This window comes from Arachis ipaensis, chromosome B08 (genome assembly GCF_000816755.2).
Source record: "Arachis ipaensis cultivar K30076 chromosome B08, Araip1.1, whole genome shotgun sequence".
In the NCBI taxonomy this organism is placed as follows: Eukaryota; Viridiplantae; Streptophyta; class Magnoliopsida; order Fabales; family Fabaceae; genus Arachis; species Arachis ipaensis.
Genome location: NC_029792.2, coordinates 17,500,610 through 17,507,572, shown reverse-complemented (window position 1 = coordinate 17,507,572; position 6,963 = coordinate 17,500,610). Strand labels below are relative to the sequence as shown.

General features: G+C 30.7%; 1 protein-coding gene across 1 annotated transcript in view; it reads left to right on the top strand.

The window, feature by feature from the left end:
• The window catches only part of LOC107613273 (unknown seed protein USP), an 11,451-nt gene that overhangs the window by 769 nt on the left and 3,719 nt on the right, over window positions 1–6,963 (top strand). The window lies entirely within an intron of this gene.

Sequence of the window (6,963 nt, the reverse complement as noted above, 5' to 3'; positions counted from 1 at the left end):
GAGCACTGGTATTCTCGATACACTTAAAATGTTTCCTATATTTTTTTGAGAAGTTATAGTTTATGTTGGTTCCTTATAAGTAAGTACTTGGGTGCATTAAGAAAAAGTATAGACAATCAATTATATGCGCCTTTAATCGAGTTAAACTCCACTTTTAGTTTCTGAGATCCACGAGTTTTATTAATTTGCTCTTTGATTTTTCAATTATTATAATTTAGTCATTCAAATTTAAAAAAATATATTAATATAGTCCTTGACTTCTTCAATGCTGTTAGTTTGATAGCTCACGTTTTGTCATATTAGATATATTAAACCGATGTTGTACCGTTTTAGTGCTAAAAGAGTATTAAATGATGTTATTTTAGGGTTTAAATAATATTAAAAAAAAAATATAACGTTTTAGTATTGTTTAAACCTTCAGAAGCACGTGACATCCAAACTCAACCCCAAACATGACCTCCTCCATTTATCCTCACCACGACACGTGCCTCCGCTTTCCACATCTTTGCTTGGTGGCGTCGGCCCCTCCCCATACAACCTTGATCGCGCGTGACGCTTCATGCAACACGTCGTGCCGCGCCACGGGCACTACCACGTCCCATGAACTCTCTTTGCGGCCCGCACCTCCACATCCTCCCCCCATGTCTTCTCTTGGCGGCGTCGGCCCCTCCCCATCCAATCATGATCGGGCGCAACGCTTCATGTAACATGTCGTGCTACACCGCTGGCCTTCTATGGCTTGCAACACATCTTGCCGCGCTGTCGGCCCTGCCACATCGAAGTCCTCATTGCTCGCTGTTGGACGAATAAGATCATTGCGGTTCACCCCACCGCTTCGTACCTCCGCCGCACACACGCAGCAACTTCCCTTGCAAATGCAACGCCGCTGCACGACTACCTCCTTAAATAATTCCACCGCACAGACACTGCACCACAACCTTGTTCCTCATTTTGATGCACTGTCAGTATAAAATAGTTTTACATGTACATTCAATTACGTAATGTCATATCAGTAAAAATAACTATTTTTTACATTGATCGCATGAATAGTCATAAAAAAACGGATGTAATTACACGACTGTGTAAAATATTTTACACTTTCAATGCATCTTTTTTTAATAGTTTTAGATGTTTATTTTCTTAGTTTTCGGAGGTTCTTTTTCTCATTTTTTTATTTGTTTTGAAATTGTATAAATAATTTTGGATATCTTTTTTGGTTCGTTTTTTTTATGTTTTTTAATTATATTTCCGATGTTTCTTTTTATTAGAAATTTTTAAAATGATTTTGGATATTTTTTTTACAATAATTTTAGATCTTTGTTATCATTTGATTTTTGATTTTTTTTAAATTTTGGATGTTTCTCATGATAATTTAAATTCATGTTTCCATCCAAAAAAGATTCAAATGTTCTTTTTCTAATTTTTTTGAAATTTTAAAAATAATTTTAAATATTTTTTGTTAGACTTTTAATGTTTCTTTTATAACATTTCAATTATTTTATTTTTATTAAGAATTTTTAAAATAATTTTAGATATTCTTTTATAATAATTTTGACTATTTGTTATCATTTGGTTTCAGCTATTTTTTTCTTATTTTGGATTTTTTTTTAAACTTTTGGATATTTTTCATGGCACTTTAAATTCATGTTGCTTCTAAAAAAAATTAAAAAAAAAAAATACTAATTGACTGCACCTCTTGATATTTACCAAGCGGGATTGGTGAATTAATGATCCCTTACACGTTGGAGCATCAAAGCTCCGTCTGTAAATTTTAGTTAAAGTTGAGTTAAATCTTAATTTGACCCTGAAATTTGGTTTGATGTTCAGAGTAACTTCTACAATTTTGTTGGCTCTAATTAGAACTCCTAAATTTATAATTGTGGCTCCAGTTTGTCCCTGTGATCATCTCCGTCACCGGAATGCTGATCTAGCGCAATTGCATGACATGGTGGATACTACTTAAACGACGGCGCATTAGTTTCGCGCGCAAACCCTTTGGAAACCACGTAGTGTAAGAGTTTTCTTGATGTTTGACAACTTATGATTGTCGTAGTGGAAAGAAAGAGAGTTTTAACCCACAAAAAACTGAAATGACGTGGTTTCCAAAGGGTTTGGGCGCGAAACCAATGCGCCGTCATTTAAGTAGTGTCCATCGTGTCATGCAACTACATCAAATCAACATTCTGGTGACGGAGATGATCACAGGGCAAGTTGGAGTCACAATTACAAATTTGGGAGTTCTAATTGGGGCCAACGAAATTGTGGGGGTCATTCTAAGCATCGGACTAAATTTCAGGGGCCAAATTGAAATTTAACTCGTTAAAGTTATATCTTTTGTTTTTTTTTTTTTTAATAGATTGGACAATTCTTAATCTTAGACATCACAAATTCACTCACTTTACAATTTGTGCACTTATATTTAAGGGTTTTATTCATTACTTGGCCATTATTAAGGTTCGAATTCAAGTGCAACATATTAAAATGGAGTTAAGTACAATTTTGGTTCTTAAGGTAGGGGTCGAAAATTTTTTTGGTCCCTAACCTTTTTTTATTTACAAAATCATCTCTAAAATTTAGTTAAGTTTTAAAACCGTCATTTTTACCAAAATTTTAATTTTTATCACCAAATTATCCCTAATTAAAAAATATAAAATAAGAAAACGGGATAAAGGAATCACGTTGGGAGAGGGGGATTTAGGAAAGAAGAAGGGGAGGGAAAGGGGAAGGGAATCCGCCTCTGCCACTCTTCACCATTGCTGCTGCCGTTGCTCCTCGTTGTTCGCGTCCTCGCCGCTACTCCTTGCATGTCGCCGTTCTGCTCCTCCTCCTCACATGTCGCCGCTGCTTTGAGAGAGCCGTTGACCGTTGTTCCTCGCTAGTCATCACTTCTCCTCACCCGTCGCTACTCCTCGCCAGTCATCGCCGCTGCTCCTAGGGTTCCAATTCTGCTTCTGATTTGTTAATTTTGCTAATTTCATTGTTGATTCTGCTTCTGTTTCTTTGGTTAATTGCATCGTTGATTTGTTGATTTTATTAATTGCATTGATTCTGATTCTGATTTTATTTTGATTTTATTATTGTTCTGCTTCTATTTTTTCATTGTTGTTCTGATTCTATTTCTTCTAATTTTGAATAGTTGATTCTGATTTATTTTGATTTCATTGTTCTGTTTCTGTTTCTTCTATTTCTTCATTGTTCTTCTGATTCTATTTTTTCTGATTCTGAATAGTTGAAATAAATTGTGTTCTTTTCTTTTTTTTGTTTCTGTTTTATTATTGTTCATGATTTTGTAATGATGAAGAAAAAAAAGAAGAGATACTGCCACGATGGAGAAGAGAAAGAAGAATAAAAACTGAGTATGTTAGAGAAGAGGGAGAATGGTATTTTAATTCGAATGACGGCTTTAAAACTTAGACCACAGAGACGATTTTGTAAGCAAAAAACAGTAAGGGATGAAAAAAATTTTCAATCCCTAACTTAGGGATCAAAATCGTACTTAACCTATTAAAATGTATTATATATTGTCGCTCAACCAAAATTTTAACTATAAATTATTTTTGCTTAATTATTTTTTTATTTGAAAGTTATTTAAATATTCTTTTGGAATTAGAGTTATTTGATTATTTTAAAGATTAGAATGTGAATTTAGTTTTACACAGACAAAAGGATAAAATTATAAAAATATACTTACTTATCAGCTTACTTATTTATATTTCTTTTGCTTTTTCTTTTTATTCTTTTCTTCCTTCTTTTTTTTTTTCATTTTTCTTTTGTTATCGTTATTGTTACCACCACTAGCTATTACCACCTCATCCGATCCTCTTCCTTTTTTTATTTTTTTTTCATTTGAGTTCTTCTTTTTCTTCCCTTTTCTCCTTTATCATCATCGTATCATCGTAATCGTATCATTATTCTCATCGTCATCATTGTGATCTTTTTATACGTAAATAACATTTTTCATTCCCTTTCGAATTTTTGCACTTGTTCTATTTAATTTTGTTTTATTATCTACTGATTTTTTCACTTATTCTATTTTTTTTATCAAAATTTGTAAATCTGCTATTCAAATAGTCATAAAATGAATTCTTAGTTCCATCACATTATTTAGTTAAAAAGTTTGGTAATAGAGTGAAGACATTTCGATATTACGCTTTAGAAATTTAAGTGTTGTTTTATATATCAGATACGTCTTCTTCTTATACGTAAATGTCATTGTTCATTTTCTTTCGAATTTTTGCACTTGTTCGATTTAATTTCGCTACGTTATCTATATATTTTCACTTATTCTCTTTTCTATTAAAATTTATGAATCTTTAACTCAAGTCTTCTAAAATAAGTTTTTAGTTCTATCACATCATTTAGTTTAAAATTTCAGTATTAGAGTAAAGATATTTTGGTATTATTTTTAAAATTTTTATATTATTTTTTATATGAGATAGGCATTCATTGAATGTGTAATATTTTTATAAAATTTTAATTTTTTTATGCCATGTTACTAAACTATGGTGTCAATTTTAAATAATTTTGGTACTATCTTATTTCATTTTATAGAATTAATGTGATCTTTTTGTGTGTAATTTACCTTTTATATTCTGTATCATTGTATTTAAATTCTAGTGTCATTTTAAATAAATTTTGGTGTTATTTTTATTTCTAACAAGAATTCAATCCAATAAGTATGAACCTACATTCATTCAACAGTATAAACATGTTCATTCAAGTCCAATATAAAAAGCAATGCTCCTAAAAAAAAAAAGAGCAACAGAAAAAAAGAAAGAACAATACTAAAAAAAAAATACAGTATTAAAGAAAAGATTTATGTGTTTTTATAGCAAAATTTTGGGGTCAAAATTAAGAAATTTCTGTGTTGTTATTAAAAAATTTTGGTATTAAATTTTTGATAAATTTTGTAAAATTTAAAATTAAATAATAATCAACAGAGATTAAATATTATGACAGATTTAACAATAATCAACAGAAATTAAATTATGACAGATTCAATAAAAATATATCAACAAATTATAATCAGCAAATATAAACAAGTTATAATCAGCAACAATAAAAATTAATAAATTCATAATCAATATCATTAATTAGTTACTCAGTTTATCAAATTATAACCCAATACATAACTAAAAAAAATTAACAGGCTAAAGTTCAATACAACCACACCTAAATCAACTTCATCGTTACAATTAGAGGCTAAGATTTTTTAAATAGGAACTCTTTATTCTTAAGACATAAACCTAAAAAATTTAGTTAAAATTATGGTAACAACCCTTCAACAATACTATTCAATTAATAAAAAAATTGATTAAATTTCAGTGATGATTTATAGTAAAATGACAAATTAATTAATTAATTAAAAAGAATGCAAAAATATGTGAAGTGTGGAATGTGAACTACATCGAAAAAAATAGGGGAATGTAGCCAGGAACTCACCATAGTGGCTCAACGATGGAACCAGCGTAAAGGAGGCGATGAAGCAAGAAGACAACAAGGTCCAAACCAAAGGTGGCAATTGCGGTTGCTTTTGTTTCTTCTTGACTGAGCCGGCAACAAGAAGACCAAGGAGAGCGGCAACACATGAACTACGACGGAAAGCTAGCAAGATGATGAGACGGGGCTACCAAGGACGATGAGAGTGAGAGACGAGAGGGTTAGAGAGAGAGTGTGAGAGAGAAGAGGGTGAGAAGAGAAAGTGTGTGTAATTTGAAATGAGGGAGAGGATTTTATCGATTTGAATTTAGGATAACATTACCGTCAAATTTATCTTCATATCAGCGAGTGGATAAAATGCTGTGTTCAACTAATTATATTTACCATAAGAAAAAACGACCCTAAATCTGAGGGTAATTGTGAAGCCAATTATTTCACTTTTTCCTTTATTTGTTACCGATAAATTTACCGTTAAAAAACTGAATCCAACAGTAAGTTTTTTATTTGACGAATTTGTTACAAAATCCATCGATAAAGCCGTCGCTAACCTCCGAAATTAAATTCAACGGTAAATTCGATGCTATTCAACTTTTTTTTTTTAGTAGCTTGTTATATACACTGTGTAAAGTCAGTCAATTCATACATGATCCAAGATTGTTACATTGGATGTTGTTAAAAAAATTCTAAGATATCTTTAGGCACAAAAGAGTAGGATTTAGTCTTCCAAAAATTCCAAGATTTCAGACTTTATAGGTTCTCATATTCGGCTATGGTTTCGGATCTTGAGGATTGGAGATCTATGTATGTCTGAATTTTGCGTTTATCTTGAGCTAATTTACTTTCTTGGTCTTATAAGAAATAAACCACTATTAGTATATTCTCAACGAAAGCTGAATTTCGGAGCTTAATAGATTGTAAAGCTGAGATTGTGTGGTTCAATAACATGCTACTAGAATAGAAGGTGGCTTTGTCAACATCTCCTGTAATAGTTTGTGACTACTTTAGCACAATTCTTTTAACTGTCAATCTGGTATTACATTACAAAACCAAGCATTTTCATATTGACATTCAATTCATCCAAGATAAAGTGCTCTATAAGTTGTAAATATACCTGGAAATGAGTAAATTGCTGACATATTGACAAAACTATTGTCAGCAGTTTTTTGTCAGCAGTTTCTTTTGAGCAGGGACGGACGTGTATGATTGTGGAGGCAAGCATTCCATTATAATTTAAAATTTTTTAATAGTATATGATAATAATATTTATCAATTTAAGAATTTTATATTAAATGTTTATTAGAAGGATCATTTCTCAATTTAAATAAAATTTGTATTTTTTTCTTAGAAATAGACTCAAAAGAGTATTATTTATTTTTTCTGTAGCAACTGCATTAATTAAAAGAATTTTCTCAACTATAAATTATCAATAAAATTTGGTTTCTAATTGTATGAGAAGTAAATTTTTAAATAATTGTTTACTGACATATATAGAAAGACAGATATTTCGATTGTATTGTTAAGTAA